General features: G+C 49.7%; 1 protein-coding gene across 2 annotated transcripts in view; it reads right to left on the bottom strand.

Annotated features, from left to right (window-relative positions):
• RNASEH2C (ribonuclease H2 subunit C) overlaps positions 1-19,184 on the bottom strand; it is a 259,467-nt gene extending 240,283 nt beyond the window's left edge. The window contains exons 1-3 of one of the 2 annotated variants that reach the window (XM_086938313.1): positions 18,955-19,184; positions 18,739-18,843; positions 18,519-18,632 (exon numbers count right to left, since the gene is read on the bottom strand). The gene's annotated coding sequence lies outside the window, so the exon portion shown is untranslated. The remainder of the gene's footprint in view (positions 1-18,518; positions 18,633-18,738; positions 18,844-18,954) is intronic. The other variant, XM_086938314.1, reaches the window with a different exon arrangement.
• Positions 19,185-19,578: the final 394 nt, after the last annotated feature.

The following is a 19,578-nucleotide window of genomic DNA, read 5'->3' as shown; positions in this document are numbered from 1 at the left end:
ATTGCACCGGTCTTAGGGGGGATCTTGAGGAGGGAGTACTGTCACGATTCTCCTGTTCCACCTGTTCCTTTCTAGGGAAGCATGCAAAATGCTCATCTGTGATGTACACCCTGTACATAACTATTTTCTTTCCCATCTGAAAAAACCCACCCCTTTCCCGTGCACCAGCACCTCTTTATGTGTGTGTTTGTTTGTAAAATGCTTTGAGATACGTTTTGCCAATGTGAATTAGCTATAATTAATGTTGTCATACTAATGCCAAGTTTAATTTCATAGTGACCTTGGTTCAGGCATTTCCGTGGTTTATTTGAGATGTTTTACCTTGTTTAAATCATGCTGACAGAAAGCTTTCACACGCGTTAAGCCAAAGGCAAAATAAACGCGTGTGCGTTTAATTTTGCCATCTGCCGTCTGAAGGCTGAAAGCCTTCTGCTCGCGCTGCACGCGGAAAGCCGAAGACGGTTGCAACGTGCAAGTGCACGTTGTCTGTGGGTGCGGAAGGTATTTAAACCGCACCCACACCTAGAGAACTCGCTTTGCCTCTGGATTCTCGAGAGGACAACGTCGCGAGTCTCGTCTGCAGGTTCCTGGCTTCAGCGCTGCACAGAGGACTTCATGGGAGCATTTCCTGAGCCTATTGAACAGCTATCCTGCGCTAGGATTCAAGACCTGGACTTTCAGCTCTGCAATCTTCACGATCAGCCCACGATCAGCTCTGAAGACATTTAAGCTAAGTTCTGGTTACTCTCAAGGCGCCCTACGCAAGAAAGAAAGCTATTTAAAAAGGATTTGTCAAATAATAGTGTCTTTTGGGGGCTATTTGAATACCAGTGATTTCTTTAGAACCTGATTTTTGATTTATAGTGCGCTCAATTCTGTTTTCTGTTTGAAGGTATTCACAAGAATGTCATTGTGAATTACAGTTTATGTTTTAAGTCTATTGAGGTTACGTACCTGTCTAGGAGTATTCACAAGAAGGTCATTGTGAATTGTATATGCTCGAGTTGTTGCTTTTCTCGGTGTATTTCATTTTTCTTAGGTAAAATACACTAGCGCTCACCAGAATCCACCATTTAATTCTGAAAGGAGGAGATTCTCAAGTAAGTTTTTGGTAACAGGGGAGAGAGAATGAGGAGAAAAGAGATCTATAGGGAAAGACTGGATTGTTAATAGTTATTTATTCATTTAATCCACAGACTTCTACTCTGTAAAGCTAAAAGTCATCATAAAAGGACAACTCCCAAAAACTACATCCCAGACAAGACAAAGAAATACTGGACGGTGATAGAAACAGACTGCTCGCAGGTAGGAATAGCTCTGTGTGAACCAGCTCTTTCATAGGGAAGGGGGAGGACCAGCCTTTAGTAGGAATACTTAAGAATAGAGTTGATAGTAAGTTTTATTGTTCTTGTTGATTCGCAGGTCGACAGTCAAAGGCATAACTCTCCAGTCAACGTCCTGTACCGGCCCTCCTCCCGAAAGGTCTAGTTAATGCTTAGCTGTAAATTTAGTCAGCAAGTTTTTGGGAAGTTGGTCCCTTGCGTCTCTGCGAAAATCTCTACGCTGTCTACAGGGATTCCTGTCATTTTTAAGGTAAGAGACAGCGTACTTAGGTTCTGACAGGCTGCCGTGTGGATGCCTACGGCCTTTACCTCCAGATCCGGGGTCCGCATCACACCGTGTACCGTCGTCTTTAGTGAAGGGCCAAAGCGCCAACTCAGGTCCAAAGTCCGCTGTGCGTCGGCGACACCGGCCACTTAGACACCTGCTGGAGGGCTCTGTTATTCCTCGGAGCGCGGCGGGTCCGATCCCTCGGGATCGCCAGCTTTCAGCACCAGGCCCAGCCGAGGCGCCTGGACAGCACTGCAGTTCGCTCCGCCTCCTAGGCTCTCCTCCGTGCTTCGATCTTTGAGCAAACTTTCGAAGTACTTCCTCCGGGACGATGAGAGTCAAAGTGGTATCAATATGTGCACCAGGAACTCCGGCACAGTCCTCTCAACCGCTGGGCAGCTGCGGGGGGAGAGAAGCGCAGAAAACGGGGCTCGAGCTGAGCCGGGCCGGAGGAGCTACGGGAGGAAGCGTCCGCTCACCCCGCCATCTTGGCCACGCCCCCCAGAGACCGTATTTTTATATAACTACAACCTGGTGTCCATTTGTGGGGTATTGGTATGTTTACTGTGTGTGTTATTTCAAATGCTTAACTCAGCAAACGCCTGGAGAATAGCCTTGGCTGCTCACGCCACGCACCTAGAGGGTGAGCAAGGGTAATTCTAAGGGGTCATCCTTCGCCCTGACTTGGAGGAGAGGGTCCCTGCTTGTCACAAGTGAATACTTGCGCCAACCAGAGACCCCCAATTCTAACATTGGACGCAGCGGTGAGGATTTGCGAATTTGCATTTGTAGTCGACATACAGTGAATTGCTGATCACCTCATAGTGAGAGCAGACCTATAACGCAGCCACAGATTTCCATTTTTTTTTAATTTTGTTAAGACATCTGCCATTGCTGAAGCCATGCCTGGCTCACTCCCGGCTGGAAGAGCACCCTCTGTGATTTTTGGAATTGAAGATGTGGATTGGGAACACAGAGGGCTGGAGGGTTACACAAGGGAGCAGTTTAGAGGCTACTGTGTAAAGTTCAGAGTTGCACACACAGGGTGCAAAAAGAAAGACCAATACATCAAGGCGCTGAGAGCCTGGAAAGAGTCAAGAGAGCCACAGAATGCAGTGGATATCATACCACCAGATGGCATTGTGGATCCCAGCAGAGGTCTGTCACCAGAGGAGCTGGCAGACAGGGCAGCAGACAGGGCAGCAGAGAGGGCACATGCAATGGAGATGGCAAAGTTAGCTGGACAAATTGAGATGGACAAGCAAAGATTGGCCATGGAGGCGCAGCAACGCCAAATGGATCATGATCTGAGATTAGAAGAGTTGGAGCTAAGAGGTTCGGGAACAACTCCTTCTGGTGGCAGCACAACGCCGGTGCAGGTAGAGTCCAGGGTGTACATACCCAAAGATGTGGTTAAGGAGTTCTTTAAGGGGGATGACATAGGACAGTGGTTTAGGGCCAATGAGGTAGTCATATCCTCCCACTTGGTCCCTGACAAGGATTGGGGAGCGGGGTTGTGGGGGAGGTTCCTTAGCGAAGGGCGGGACACCCTGCTAGATTTGCCCACTGAAGAACACCGTTCCTATCCCCACATGAAAGAGGCCTTAATGACCAGTTATGGGCTAACCCCTGAAATGTACAGGCAGCAGACATGGCAGCAGAGAGGGCACATGCAATGGAGATGGCAAAGTTAGCTGGACAAATAGAGATGGACAAGCAAAGATTGGCCATGGAGGCACAGCAACGCCAAATGGATCATGATCTGAGATTAAAGGAGTTGGAGCTAAGAGGTTCGGGAACAACTCCTTCTGGTGGCAGCACAACGCGGGTGCAGGTAGAGTCCAGGGTGTACATACTAAAAGATGTGGTTAAGGAGTTCTTTAAGGGGGATGACATAGGACAGTGGTTTAGGGCCTATGAGGTAGCTATGTCCTCCCGCTGGGTCCCTGACAAGGATTGGGGAGCGGGGTTGTGGGGGAGGTTCCTTAGCGAGGGGCGGGACACCCTGCTAGATTTGCCCACTGAAGAACACCGTTCCTATCCCCACATGAAAGAGGCCTTAATGACCAGGTATGGGCTAACCCCTCAAATGTACAGACAGAAGTTCAGGGGGAGTGAAAAGCATCCTAGGAGTACGTATGTGGAGTATGTGACCGGGTTCTGCAGAGCACTGGATGGTTGGGTAACGGGTAGTAAGGTAAATGATTTTCAGGGGCTTCTTGATTTAATGGCATGGGAGCACTTGTCGCAACGTTGTTTTCCAGAGCTACGCCAGCACCTGATTGATAGCAAGCTGTCCAACCCGAGGAAGCTTGCTGAGGAGGCGGACCGCTGGCTCAGCACCAGGGTCCACAAGGGTCCAATGGGAGACTCCGCCAGAGGTGGGCAGGGTCCCCCGCAGAAGAGTGGGGGGGACAGGGGTAAACCAAGAGGGTTCTAGCGAGGCCCTCAAAGTAATCCCCAAGGGAACCAGCAGAGAGGTTCTCAGCCTCCCCCACCCCCGAAGCAGACCGGGGCCCCGACAGGTAGACCTGTTCCAAAGGGGCCCTTCAATTGTTACAGATGTGGTGACCCGGGTCACATTGCCACTGACCCTAAGTGTTGCCTGTTTGGTAAACCAGCACCCACTGGTGCTCCACCCTGGAAAGTACTAGTGTTAATTTGGGGGAAGAAGTAGTAGTCCCCAGGGGTGTAGATCCTGTCCAAATTACCCTAGTCTCTTTAGGAGACAGTGAGATGGTCCCTGAGAACTACCTGCCCTCTAACACTAAGAAATATGGGCAGGTGGTGACCATCAATGGTAAGAAAGCTGAGGCTCTTAGAGATTCAAGAGCCAGTGTGACTGCAGTGAGGCAGCACCTGGTGTCTCCAGAGCAGGTTGTACCCCATGCCTACTGTAGGGTTATCAATGCTGACAACTCAGAGAGTCAGTGTCCGATGGCTCAAGTTCCCTTCGAGTGTGGGGGGGGGGGGTCTCAGGTACTCTGCAGGTCTGTGTGAGAAAAGCCATGCCTGTAGACTGTTTGCTAGGGAATGACCTGGAAGATTCCCCTTGGGAAAAGGTAGAGAAGGCGACCCACCTGAGGATGGTGGGTCTGCCTGACTGGGCGTGCGTGCCCACCCTGTCAATGGCAGCCAGTAGGGGTGCTGAAGAGATCCTGGGGCCTGAAGGAGAGGCCCAGGAACCGGCCTTAGAGAGAAGGCGCAGGGGGCGCGGGAAACCGGCCCCTGAAGTTCCCACGGTCCAGGAAGAAGCAGACCTTAAGGGGGATGCCCTGGAGCCTACAGGGGAACAGATTGCTGAACTGTGGGACCTGCCTGAGCTGACCCATTGGCAGCAAGAAGGAGGCCCCTCCAGGGAAGAATTCTGCGGGGAGCAGAAAGATTGCCCTTCTCTCGTGGGTATGCGGCAGCAGGCTGCAGACCAGGCCAATGGTGTTCAGGCCAACACACATTATGTGTACTGGGAGAACGACCTCCTGTATTCAGAGCCTAAGGCTGCTGAACCTGGGTCAGCCCGTGTGCTGGTGGTACCCCAGAAGTTCAGAGCCTTCCTACTGGGGTTGGCTCATGATGTACCTTTAGCAGGACATTTGGGGATGGACAAGACCTATGACAGGCTTGTCACCCACATTTATTGGCCCCAAATGCACAGGAGCTCAGATTCTCACTGTAGATCTTGTCAGACTTGCCAGGCAAGTGGTAAGAGCGGTGGGAAGCACAAGGCTCCTCTGCAACCCTTCCCCGTGGTCAGTACGCCATTCCAGCGAGTGGGTATTGACATTGTTGGGCCTCTGGACCACAAGACAGCCATGGGCAACAGGTTCATCCTGGTCTTGGTGGACCATGCCACCCGGTACCCTGAAGCCATCCCTCTGAGGATAGTGACGGCCCCCGTGGTGGGACGGGCACTGATGGGAATTTTCTCACGAGTAGGATTCCCTCTAGAGGTGGCGAGTGACAGGGGCACCAATTTCATATCCAAGTATATGAAATCCCTTTGGTAAGAGTGTGGTGTAACATACAAGTTCACCACCCCTTACCATCCCCAAGGAAATGGGTTGGTTGAGAGATTCAACCGAACCCTAAAAGGCATGATCATGGGCCTGGAAGGTCCAATGAGGCGTAAGTGGGACGTCCTCTTGCCATGCCTTCTCTTTGCATACCGTGAGGTGCCACAGAAGTCCCTAGGGTTCAGCCCCTTTGAACTGCTGTATGGTCACCCAGTGAGAGGACCTCTGAGTTTCGAAAAGGAAGGCTGGGAGCAATCTCCCAGGAAACCTCCCCAGAATGTATACAGTTACATGCTGGCCTTCAGAAACCATACCAGGCGATTCAGGCAACTTGCTGAGGCAAATCTGGAAGCCAGCCAGGAAGAGATGAAGCGGTGGTACGACCAGAATGCTACTCTGGTAGAGCTTCAACCTGGACAAAAGGTGTGGGTCTTGGCCCCAGTGGAGCCTTGTGCACTTCAGGATAAGTGGACAGGTCCATTTGAGGTTGTGGAGCGCAAGAGCCCTGTCACCTACTTGGTGGACATGCAGTCTCCCAGGAACCCTTTGAGGGTCCTACATGTTAACCGCCTTAAGCCCCACTTGGAGAGGTCTGAAGTGGGCATGCTCTTGGCAACTGATGATGGGATGGAAGAGGAGACAGAGCCTCTTCCTGACCTATTGGTAGCCTCTGAGAAAGATGGGTCAGTGGATGGAGTTAACCTCTCACCCACCCTGACGCCCGAGCAACAGGAAGACTGCCGCCAATTGCTGGGGCAGTTTCCAGATCTGTTCTCCCTGGTTCCTGGTGTCACAGATTGGTGCGTCCATGATGTGGACACAGGAGACAGCTTACCTGTAAAGCATAAGGCCTACAGAGTAACTGACAGGGTCAGAGCCTGCATCAAGGAGGAGGTCTCCAAAATGCTTGCTCTTAGGGTGGTTGAGTCCTCCAGCAGTCCTTGGTCCAGCCCCGTGGTCTTGGTCCCAAAGGCTGCTGCACCGGGAGCCACACCTGAACTCCGGTTCTGTGTGGACTACAGAGGACTCAATTCAGTCACGAAGACTGACGCGCACCCTATTCCCAGAGCGGATGAGCTCATTGATCGGCTAGGGGCTGCCCGGTTCCTCAGCACGTTTGATGTAATGTCTGGGTACTGGCATCTCGCCTTGACTGATAGGGCAAAAGAGAGGTCTGCATTCTCCACACCAGATGGGCATTTCCAGTTCCGGGTTATGCCATTTGGGATGAAGAATGCCCCTGCCACCTTTCAGAGGTTGGTCAATCAGGTATTGGTTGGGCTGGATGAGTTCAGTGCCGCCTACCTGGATGACATCGTAGTGTTCAGTGGCACCTGGCCAGAACACCTGCGACACCTCTGGGAAGTGTTGATGGCCCTGCGCAAGGCAGGCCTCACAATCAAGGCAAGCAAGTGCCAGATTGGGCAGGGTTCAGTGATGTACTTGGGACACCAAGTGGGGAGTGGCAAGGTGGCACCCTTGCAACCCAAAAAGGAGACCATCCAGGCTTGGGAACCCCCCAAGACCCAGACTGCAGTGAGAGCCTTCCTGGGGCTCACTGGGTACTAAAGGAGGTTTGTCAAGGGCTATGGCACTATTGTGACCCCCTTGACAGAGCTGACTTCCAAGAAGCAGCCCAGGAATGTGATCTGGACTGACACCTGTCAGAAGGCTTTTGACACCCTGAAAACTGCCATGTGCACGGCGCCCGTGCTCTTGGCTCCTGATTTCTCCAAAGAGTTTCTAGTGCAAACAGACGCTTCAGAGCATGGTGTAGGGGCTGTTCTCTCACAGATGACTGAGGAGGGCTGGGACCAACCTGTAGCCTTCATCTGTAGGAGGCTACTTCCCCGGGAACGTAGGTGGAGTGCAATAGAGCGAGAAGCATTTGCTGTGGTCTGGACGCTGAAGAAGCTAAGACCCTACTTGTTTGGATCTCACTTCCAGGTTTAGACACACCACAGGAACCTCAGATGGTTGATGCAAATGAGGGGGGAGAACCCAAAACAGTTGAGGTGGTCCATCTCCCTACAGGGTATGGACTTCACGGTGGAACATCGCCCTGGCACAGAGCACCCAATGCTGACGGTCTGTCCAGGTTTTTCCGCCTTAGTGAGGAGGAACTCCCTGGGGAAGGGTAGTTCTCCACACATTTCAGCTGGAGGCGACACGTGTTAGACCTGGCACCTTGGCGTAAGTTTCCCTTCCACTTTTTGCTGATGTGCCGCAGATGTTTTTGCTGGTGTCCGCTGCTCAGGGCACTGCGCCACGGCCAATCTGTGCCGCAGTGCAAGTGCTCCCAATGGAAAGTGTAACTGTGATTGATGTTCCTGATTGGGTCATTGGATTTACTGTCAGTCCCCAGTAAAGTGCACCAGGAGTGCCAGGGCTTGTAAATGCCAATACTGCTAGTTATCCTGCAGTGCTGATTGCACCACCCACAGAAGCAGCCCTGAAAAAATGTGTCTAGGGTCTGCCATTGCAGAACCTGCGTGCAGTCTGGTACTGTCATGCTGGATGGGCAAGTGCACATACTTGCCAGCCTCTAAACCTTCCCTTAACTTCATATTAGTCACCCCTATTGTAGGCCCACGGGCAGGGTGCATTGTAAGTGTAAGGTAGGACATGCTCTTATGTAGGTGGCATGTCCTAATAGTGAATTACAGCCAAATTCGTTTTTCACTATTGTAAGGCTACCTGTTCTCTTAGGCCAAGATGGGCTGCTGCAGTTATTACACTCTATAATCCCAGCAGGCTCAGGGAACATGGTAGAAAGTAAAGTTTAGTATGCCTGAACTCAGAATAATAAAATACTTCTTTTAGTAAAGTTTATTTTAATATCCTGTGTTTGCAAATGCTACTTTTAGAAAGCTAGCATTTGCTTGCCTAACCAGTTCAGCCCGCCTCTGCTAGGATGTGTATCTGACTGTCTGGGTTATGTGAGTGACAAGGGTGGGGGATGACAGGTGGTGAATGTCAGGATTACACCTTAGTGGGAGGTGGGAGTGCCCCTGGACTCTGAATAGGGCTGTGCTCTGCCACCACAATGCTGGCTCCGTCCCCTGGGGAGCGCCTGATGACTCAGCCCGACACCTGGCCCAGGAGAGGCGAAGCACTGTCAACAAGGTACTCCTGTCTGCCCCTGTCCACACAATGTTGGCTCCACCTCCTGTGGAGGGTCTGATGTGCCTGCCCCTCACACTGAAAGAAGAAACCAGAGTACACCCACAAAGTGCTCAGAGACTGAAAGAAGTTATGCAAAGGCCCCCCTGGCCTGTAAGAACAAAGAAAAGCTGTATAAAAGTAGGAGCCCTGCTCATTGTAAATCAGAATCCTGTTTCCCACAACAAACCTCTGCCCAACTAGAAGGAGAAGAGGAAGCTGGAAGGACTGGCCTGCTGTCTGCCTTGCTGAGGAAGGAGAGGAAAAGACTTTGAAAAGACTTTGCTGACTTGTGCTAGAAACTTTCTTCAAGGGCTTGACTGAGCTTGCCCCTTGAACTGAACCTCAGGACCAGTATGTTCATTGTGTCTTCGCCCGTTTCTCTCTGCCAGCCGTGTGTGCCTCCCGCCGGAGTCGAGTTTGTGCCCCCATCGCCCCCTCCTATGGCTGTGGCACTCGGGAGCCTGTCTGCTCCTCTGCCCCTACCTGCCACTGGAGCGCGCTGAGCGCTCACTCGCCCCTCCCGCTGGAATTTCCTCAAGGCCGGTGACCTACGCCGGGACTGCAGCCCGCACGAAGGACCGTGCCCTGCTGCCCCCGCTCGCCGACCCGAGGAGTTTTCAGGCCGCACCGCCCCCCTGTTGGGAGACCCCAGTACCATCTGTACCGGGGTCGTGGGCCGCGCCCGCCTTTGTGTACACACACGCCGCAGACGGAAACCCGGAGACACTGCCCAGAACGAGTCGCACTGTCCGTGCACTGCTCGCCCCCCCCCAGGAAGGAATTCAAACCTCTCCCAAGGATCTTCACCGGGCTCAGGGCCCACAACCTTTTATTTCCCCATATGCCGATCACAAAGGTACGTGCCCACCTCTGAGAAGCCTACGCGAGGAGCCCCCACCTCCAGAAAAGGCCCTGGGTTTCTCGAGGCTCAAGAGCCCCCACCTCCAGAAAAGGCCCTGGGTTTCTCGAGGCTCCTCTCATCGCCTCTCTGCTCCTCACTGCAGCTGAAAGCCCCCACCTCCAGAAAAGGCCCTGGGTTTCTCGAGGCCCCTCCCTGGTCTCCATTCAACCCGCACCGCGAGATGCATGAGTCGCGGTAGGGTCTCGATCATTTTTACCGGGGAAAGCGCACAGAAGTGCTAAGAAGCGGCCAGGGAGTCCTAAAGAGGCCTCAGGGACTAAGAACAGTCTAAAAGAACTAAGAGAACCATTTTTGAAGTAAAAGAGACTAAGAAGCAATATTTGAACTGTAAACAAAGAGAACACTTGCCTATTTACAACCTTGTGGCTTAGAAAAATGTTATATTGGTCTTGTGATAAGTCTGTCCTGCATATATATATTTGTACATAAAGAGACCGTATTTTTATATAACTACAGCCTGGTGTCCATTTGTGGGGGGATTGGTATGTTTACTCTGTGTGTTATTTCAAATGCTTAACCTAGCAACGCCTGGAGAAAAGCCTTGGCTGCTCACGCCACACACCTAGAGGGTGAGCAAGGGTAATTCTAAGGGGTCATCCTTCGCCCTGGATTTGGAGGAGAGAGTCCCTGCTTGTCACAAGTGAATACTTGCGCCAACCAGAGTCCCCGAATTCTAACAAACCACAGCATAACTCTGCACCACCACAGCATCACACAGCACCACAACAGCATCACTCTGCACCACCACAGCACCTCTCAGCACAAACACAGCATCAGTCAGCACCACCACAGCACAACTCAGCAACACAAACACAAAGCACCACAAAGCACCACCACTGCATCACTCAGGAACACCACAGCATCACTCAGCACAACAACATCATCACTCCCCACAACAGCACCACTCAGCACCACCACAGCATCACTCAGCACCACCACATCAACACTCAGCACCACCACAGCACCATTCAGCACCACCACAGCCCCAGTCAGCAAAATCCCAGTATCACTCAACACCACCCAGAACCACCACAGCACCACCACAGCATCACTCAACACCACTCATAACCACCACAGCTTCCCTCAGCACAACCGCATCACTCAGCACCACCACAACACCACTCAGCACCACCACAGCATCGCTCAGCACCACCACAGCACCACTCAAAACCACCACAGCACCACTCAGCACCACCTAGCATCACCACATCATCACTCTGCGCTACCCCAGCATCACTCCGCACAACATTATCAATCAGCACCACCACATTATCAATAATCACCACCACAGCACCACCCAGAACACCCACAGCATCACTCTGCACCACTCAGCACCACCACAAAATCACTCAGCACCACCACAGCACCACCACAGCATCACTCAGCACCACCAAAGCACCACTCAGCACCACAAAGCACCATCACACAGCACCACCACAGCACCACTCAGCACCACCACAGCATCACCACAGCACCACTCAGCACCACCACCACAGCACGACTCAGCACCACCACAGCATCACTCAGCACCACCACAGCATCACTCAGCACCACTCAGCACCACATTATCACTTAGCACCACCAGAGCTTGACTCAGCACCACCACTGCATCGCTCAGCACCACCACAGCACCACCACAGCACCACACAGCACCACCACAGCATCACTCAGCACCACCACTGCACCACTCAGCACCACCACAACATCACTCAGCACCACCCCAGCATCACACAGCACCACACCAGCATAAATCAGCACCACCACAGCATCACTCAGTACCACAACAGCACCACCACAGCACCACCTCAGCAGCACCACCCAGCACCACCACAGCACCACTCAGCACCACCACAGCATCACTCAGCACAACAACAGCACCACTCAGCACCACCACAGCACCACCCAGCACCACCACAGCACCACTCAGCACCACAACAGCATCACTCACCACCACCACAGCACCACTCAGCACCACCACCGCATCACTCAGAAGCACCAGAGCACCACTCAGCACCACCACATTATCACTCAGCACCACCACATTATCACTCAGCACCACCACAGCATCAGCCAGCACCACCACAGCACCACTACAGAACCACCACAACATCACTCAGCACCACCACAGCACCACTCGGCACCCCACAGCACCACCACAGCAGCACTCAGCACCACCACAGCAGCACTCTGCACCACCACAGCATCACTCAGCAGCACCACAGCACCACTCATCACCACCACATTATCACACAGCACCACCACATAGCACCACCCAGCGCCACCACAGCACCACTCACCACCACCACAGCATCACTCAGCACCACCACAGCACCACCACAGTATCACTCAGCACCACCACATTATCACTCAGCACCACCATAGCACCACTCGGCACCACCACAGCATCACTCAGAAGCACCCCAGCACCACTCAGCACCACCACATTATCACTCAGAACCACCACATTATCACTCAGCACCACCACAGCACCACCACAGCACCACTCGGCACCACCATAGCATCACTCAGCACCACCACAGCAGCACTCAGCACCACCACAGCATCACTCAGCAGCACCACAGCACCACTCATCACCACCACATTATCACTCAGCACCACCACATTATCACTCAGCACAACCACAGCACCACTCAGCACCATCCAGCACCACCACAGCATCACTCACCACCACCACAGCATCACTCACCACCACCACAGCACCACTCAGCACCAGCACAGCATCACTCAGCACCAGCACAGCATCACTCAGCACCACCACAGCATCGCTCAGCACCACCACAGCACCACTCAGCACCACCACATTATCACTCAGCACCACCTCATTATCACTCAGCACCACCACAGCACCACTCAGCACCACCACAACAGCATCCAGCACCACAACAGCACCACTACAGCACCACCCAGCACCACTCAGCACCACCACAGCACCACTCAGCGGCACCACAGCACCACTCAGCACCACCACAGCATCACTCAGCACCACCATAGCAGCACTCAGCACCACCACAACATCACTCAGCAGCACCACAGCACCACTCAGCACCACCACATTATCACTCAGCACCACCACATTATCACTCAGCACCACCACAGCACCACCACAGCACCACTCAGCACCACCACAACAGCATCCAGCACCACAACAGCACCACCACAGCACCACTCAGCACCACCAAGGCATCACTCAGCACCACCACAGCAGCACTTAGCACTACCACAGCATCACTCAGCACCACCACAGCACCACCACAGCACCCCTCAGCAACACCACAGCATCACTCTGTACCACCACAGCACCACTTTGCACCACCACAGCATCACTCTGCACCACCGCATCACTCAGCACCACCGCAGCACCATCCAGCACCACCACAGCATCACTCACCACCACCACAGCATCACTCACCACCACCACAGCACCACTCAGCACCACCACAGCATCACTCAGCACCACCACAGCATCACTCAGCACCACCACAGCACCACTCAGCACCACCACATTATCACTCAGCACCACCTCATTATCACTCAGCACCACTCAGCACCACCACAGCACCACCATAGCACCACTCAGCGCCACTCAGCACCCTTACAGCACCACCCAGCACCACCCAGCACCACTCAGCACCACCACAGCACCACTCAGCGGCACCACAGCACCACTCAGCACCACCACAGCATCACTCAGCACCACCATAGCAGCACTCAGCACCACCACAACATCACTCAGCAGCACCACAGCACCACTCAGCACCACCACATTATCACTCAGCACCACCACAGCACCACCACAGCACCACTCAGCACCACCACAACAGCATCCAGCACCACCACAGCACCACCACAGCACCACTCAGCACCACCAAGGCATCACTCAGCACCACCACAGCAGCACTTAGCACTACCACAGCATCACTCAGTACCACCACAGCACCACCACAGCACCACTCAGCAACACCACAGCATCACTCTGTACCACCACAGCACCACTTTGCACCACCACAGCATCACTCTGCACCACCGCAGCATCACTCAGCACCACCGCAGCACCAGTCAGCACCACCACAGCACCACCATTACCACCACAGCACCACTCAGCACCACCACAGCATCACTCACAGCCTCCACAGCATCACTCACGGCCTCCACAGCATCACTCACGGCCACCACAGCATCACTCAGGGCCACCAAAGCATCACTCAGGGCCACCACAGCATCACTCAGGGGCACCACAACATCACTATGCGCTATCACAGCATCACTGAACGCCACTGCATCACTCGTCGCCACCACAACATCACTCCGCACCATCACAGCATCAATCTGTGCAACAATTCAACAACACCTGGGTCAAATATGTTCTCTTAATGTTTCAAGCATTATTACAAATGTCACAAGAAATTGTTAAAATTTCACTTCTGTTCTTGGATTTTCATCACAATAAAATACACTAAACATAATCATCACAAAACGTTATTTACAAAAATGTAAGCTAATGCCATTATAAATTACAATCACTTTTATTTAATTATTCTAAAAAATTAAAAACCTTCGTTATTTGTAATATCAATACATCTAAATCACCTAAATACAAACCATGTAACATTACAAATGCTATAGGTGTCACATTTGCGAAAGTTATAACTATTGGCTTTGTAAATGACAAGGCTATTAATTTAGCTATTTTCAAAACCAACACATACATAAAGAAATTGTCATTTACAAGACCAATAGATCAAACTTTAATAATGTGAGACCTATTGCATTGCAAATGCTTGTCATTCCTCTTTCCTTCTTTCTGCCTTGCTGTCCCCTCCCTTCTTCTCCCACTAACACCTCATATTTCTCTATTTTCTCTCCTCCTCTCAGCATTCTGCCTTCCACTACCTTCTGTTGTTCTCTGTCTCTCTTACAATCGTCCCTTTAGACCCGTTTACATGCTCCCCTCTCTCCTTCGTTCGCCGTGTCATTGCATTTTCTTCTCTATCCCTTCATCTCATTCTGTCACTTCTCTGCTCTTCTGTTCCTTCTCCTCTCCTCACCCTAGATCTTTGTTCTGTGCCCCTGCTTCTCACGTCCCTTCTCTCCCAGACTTTCAGTTTAGTTTAATAATGCTTTATTGTTGCCGCTGATGGGGTTTCAAGTGTAACCAAAACTTTACTTCTCACAGTCTAATTTACACTGTGCAAGGCCCACTTTGGCTGTGCTTTCTATGCTCCTCACACACACAACGCCCCCACACACAACCCCCCCACACACACAAACCCACACACACACAACCCACACACACACAAACCCACACACACACAAACCCCCCCCCCCCCACACACACAAGCCCCCCCCACACACACAATGCAACACACACACAACTCCACACACACACACCTGTGCTTTCTATGCTACCCCACACACACAACCCCACACACACACACAACCCAACACACACACACAACCCCACACATACACACAACCCCCCACACACACAACCCCACACACATACAACCCCACACAAACACAACCCCACACACACACAACCACCCCCACACACACAACCCCCCCCACACACACAACCCCAGACACACACAGAACCCCACACACACAACCCCACACACACAACCCCCCACACATAACCTCACACACATAACACCACACACACAACCCCACACACAACCCCCCACACACACAACCCCTCACACACACACACAACCCCACTCACAACCACACACACACACAACCACACACCAGGATAGCAAAACATAGCATAACAAAACATAGCATATATCACAAAACATAGTATAGCATAGCATACCAAAGCAAAGCATAGCAAAACAGCATAGCATAACAAAACATAGCATAGCATAACAAAACACAACAAAACATAGCATAGCATCAGAAAACATAGCATAGCATAACAAAACAAAACTTAGCATAACAAACATAGCATAGCAAAACACAACAACACATAGCATAGCATAACAAAGCACAACAAAACATAGCATAACAACACAAAACATAGCATAGCATAACAAAACATAGTATAACAAAACATGGCATAACAACATAAAGCAAAGCATAACACAAAAAAACATAGCATAACATAATACATAGCATAACAAAACACAACAAAACATAGCAAAGCATAACAAAACAGCATAAAAACATAGCATAGCAAAACACAATAAAACATAGCAAAGCATAACAAAACATAGCATAGCAAAACACAATAAAACATAGCATAACAAACCATAACAACACATAGCATAGAAAAACGAAGCATAGCATAATAAAACAAAGCATAGCATAGCATAGCATAACAAAATATAGCATAGCATAACAAAGCAAAGCATAGCAAAACACAACAAAACCTAGCATAGCATAACAAAGCATAGCATAGCATAACAAAACACAGCAAAACATAGCATAGCATAACAAAGCATAGGATAGCAAAACAAAACATAGCATAGCATAACAAAGCATAGGATAGCAAAACAAAACATAGCATAGCATAACAAAACAAAGCATAGGATAGCAAAACAAAACATAGCATAACAAAACACAACAACACATAGCATAACAAAACATAGCAAAACACAAAAAAACCCAACACAACAAAACATAGCAAAACAAAACATATTGTAGCATAGCAAAACATAGCATAGCATAGCATAACAAAACATAGCATACCAAAACATAGCATAGCAAAACAAAGCACAGCATAATAAAAATTACAATATAGAAATTGCTAAACACACGGCTGCGTACTGAAACGCCGCCTGTGCATTTTAAACGCTGCTCTGACACCCGCGTTTTTAACATTGTATTAAGTGGATAAATGGGACTTCTGACATTTTTATTTTGCTAAACTTGCTAGGTGTTGCCTGATTTAGCAGGCATTCGGTAATCCTAAAGCAAATCTTTGTACATTCACCTCCGCATTGCCTGCAAGTTAAAAACTTGATTTACACCACTCACCATTTGGGTGAGCCCTCGTGCTCTCTCGCAAAAACATAGCATAGCATAACAAAACACAACACAACAAAACTTGGCAAAACAAAACATATCATAGCATAGCAAAACATAGCATAGCATCCAAACACAACAAAGCATAGCATAGCAAAACAAAGCACAGCATAATGAAAATTACAATATAGAAATTGCTAAACACACAGCCGCGTACTGAAACGCCGCATGTGCATTTTAAACGCTTGTATTCAGTCGATAAATGGGACTTCTGAAATTTTTATTTTGCTAAACTTGCTAGGTGTTGCCTGATTTAGCAAGCTTCTGTAATCCTAAAGCAAATCTTTGTACACTCACCTCCGCATTGCCTGCACGTTAAAAACTTGATTTACACCACTCTCCATTTTGGGTGAGGGACCAGGGACTCCGGCACGCTTCCAGGACGTTGTCTTGGTTAACGCACTAGCTGCTACAGGGCTCCCTGACAAGCACTACTTAAAGATCAAGAATGCAAGCGTGCAGCGGGCGCGCCAGAGGCAAGACTGTCTGCGCCCGTCCGCGCATTGACGGGCCCAGGGGCCAGGACCCCTGCTCAACTCCATATCTACCCCTGTGAGACACTTCTGGGCTTAAGAACGGGCCACGAGGAACTAGATAGCACCACGACAACCAAGCTAAGAGAAGAGTCACTACTCAGGAGAGTGAAAGGACCTACACGGGTCCCGAAACAGTCCCATATGTATATGACCCAGGGCCTGAAAATCGCTGTACTCAATACACGCTCTTTGCAAAAGCACCATCTCAAAGTGTTCTCTCTCCTCTTGGAAGGGGATATTGATATCCTAGCCCTTACAGAAACCTGGCTGGGGGCATCATCTACCCCGGACATTCTGGCTGCACTAACGCTGGAATTTGACGCATTGTGGTACAACCGTCCTGGGGATCTCAGAGGTGGGAGAGTTGCAATCTTATTTAAAAAGACTCTTATGGTGTCTCAAATTGTCGCAGAAAATTGTGACAGTGCAGAGCTTTTGGGAATAAAAATCTCCCTTAAAACCTCCTGCTTTATGCTGTTAGTAGCGTATCACCCTCCTAAAAGCTCCCCAGATTTTAATGAAGCTTTTCTGGAGCTTTTAACAGACCTGGGATCTAGATATAAACATCTCCTGGTGTTCGGGGATTTCAACTACCACTGGGATAGTCACCTAGAGACCCTATAGAGGCTGGGTTTGAAATCAACCTGTCCTCCCTGGACCTGAGCACATCAAACACGGAGCTAAGAGGAAAATACAGACCTAGGTCGCCCTCCACTCAGAAAGTCATCAATACACTAATGACCTAGGTCAGTGTAGGGCATTCAATTTTGAAAGAGCTGGTGTATTGCTTATTGCAATTTTTTCTCTCAACAACACACTTCCCACTTCTTATCAGTAAGGGGTAGGGAATACACCAGGCAGTAGCCCATCTTAAAAAAAGCCCGCTCCCTATCCAGACAGAGACGAAACCCACACCCAAATGTGATGAAAACAATACATGATAGCGCGATAACACCTCACGGGCGCACCACCAATGGGACCCCTGGTAGGTACTCACCAGGACGGCCCTGTTATCATCATCGGTGCTATCGAGCTTAAAGAAAAGTGTCCAAATGAAAACCAAATGTGTTACCCGTAATAGGTGCAGTGGAAAAACATACAAAAACAGTGATGTCACACAACATAAAACATATATACATAAAACCACGCAAAAAGCACGAACAGATAACTTTATTCTTGTTCTTCTATGCTGTTTGCGTATATTAAAAAAGTGAAAATGGCTACTACCTATAGAGCCAAGTTCTCCTTGCCAACATGTTTCATTGCCATGGTGATATTCAGGCTATTTCTTCAGGGCAACAACTTTTATGCCACTGCATTGGACACCAGGGTTTCAAATTACTGTCATGGAAATAAAAACAAATAAAAACGAGTTTTTACTTAGATGCACCACATATATGTTTTAAATAAGCCACTGTGAAAGCCATGCAAAAAATGTCATATTTACCCTCTATCAGCAGAAGTTTCTCATACCAGCCGAGAGGTTTTAGACAAAGGATTTTTGGTTATCTCCATTTGTGAGTAACCTAGCCACTCCTTCCGTTATCTTTAACTGCAAAGACAACATCACACTACTGTAAGCATTCCTCACTTACCCTCTTTCTATGTACAAATAGATATCGTATTGAGACCCCGCCTAGATTGTCCCCTTATTCCATTTTACCATTAATCTGAGCGCGTTCGGCGTTCTATCATCCCTCGAGCAACTCCCGACTCTGATTTTCTTTATTTACGTTCTCACATTTCATTGATGCACCAATCGGATGGATTGCGCTATTCTTGCGCTATTTGGCAGACGTCTTGTATTGGGATAAAACTCATGGGGTGCTAATGAGGCTATGTCGAGGCATCGTCTTTTCGCGAGATCATAGGAGAGTTGTCCCAATCTCGCGTTATTTGGCGGCCATCTTGCGTAGGGTAGTCCCTCACTGATTAAAATTGTGGCTCTACCATCACGTCTTTCTCTCACGAGATCACGCAATGTATAGACAGTTGGATTATTTTTTATGCGCGTGTATGACTATCATTAATATTGTAATTGAGTAAGTAGTGTCGAATTCAGATTATATTTACAAAAAAAAATTTTTAAACAACATTTTTTTTGAGGGGGACATTACCATAAGGTAAATTGTAAAAAATTGTTTTGAATGGTGTTTTATTACAAATCATGTTATGTGGTAGATGTTGTATGCTGCAACTTCATACATATACTAGAAGACAGTGTAGAATTATATATTTACCCTAGTAATGTATTAGGAGTCCAGATGCATTCAATGCAAATTACTGC

This window comes from Lissotriton vulgaris, chromosome 9, assembly GCF_964263255.1.
Source record: "Lissotriton vulgaris chromosome 9, aLisVul1.2, whole genome shotgun sequence".
Lineage (NCBI taxonomy): Eukaryota > Metazoa > Chordata > Amphibia > Caudata > Salamandridae > Lissotriton > Lissotriton vulgaris.
Note: the sequence above shows the minus strand (reverse complement) of the source record. Positions and strands in the feature narration are given on the sequence as shown.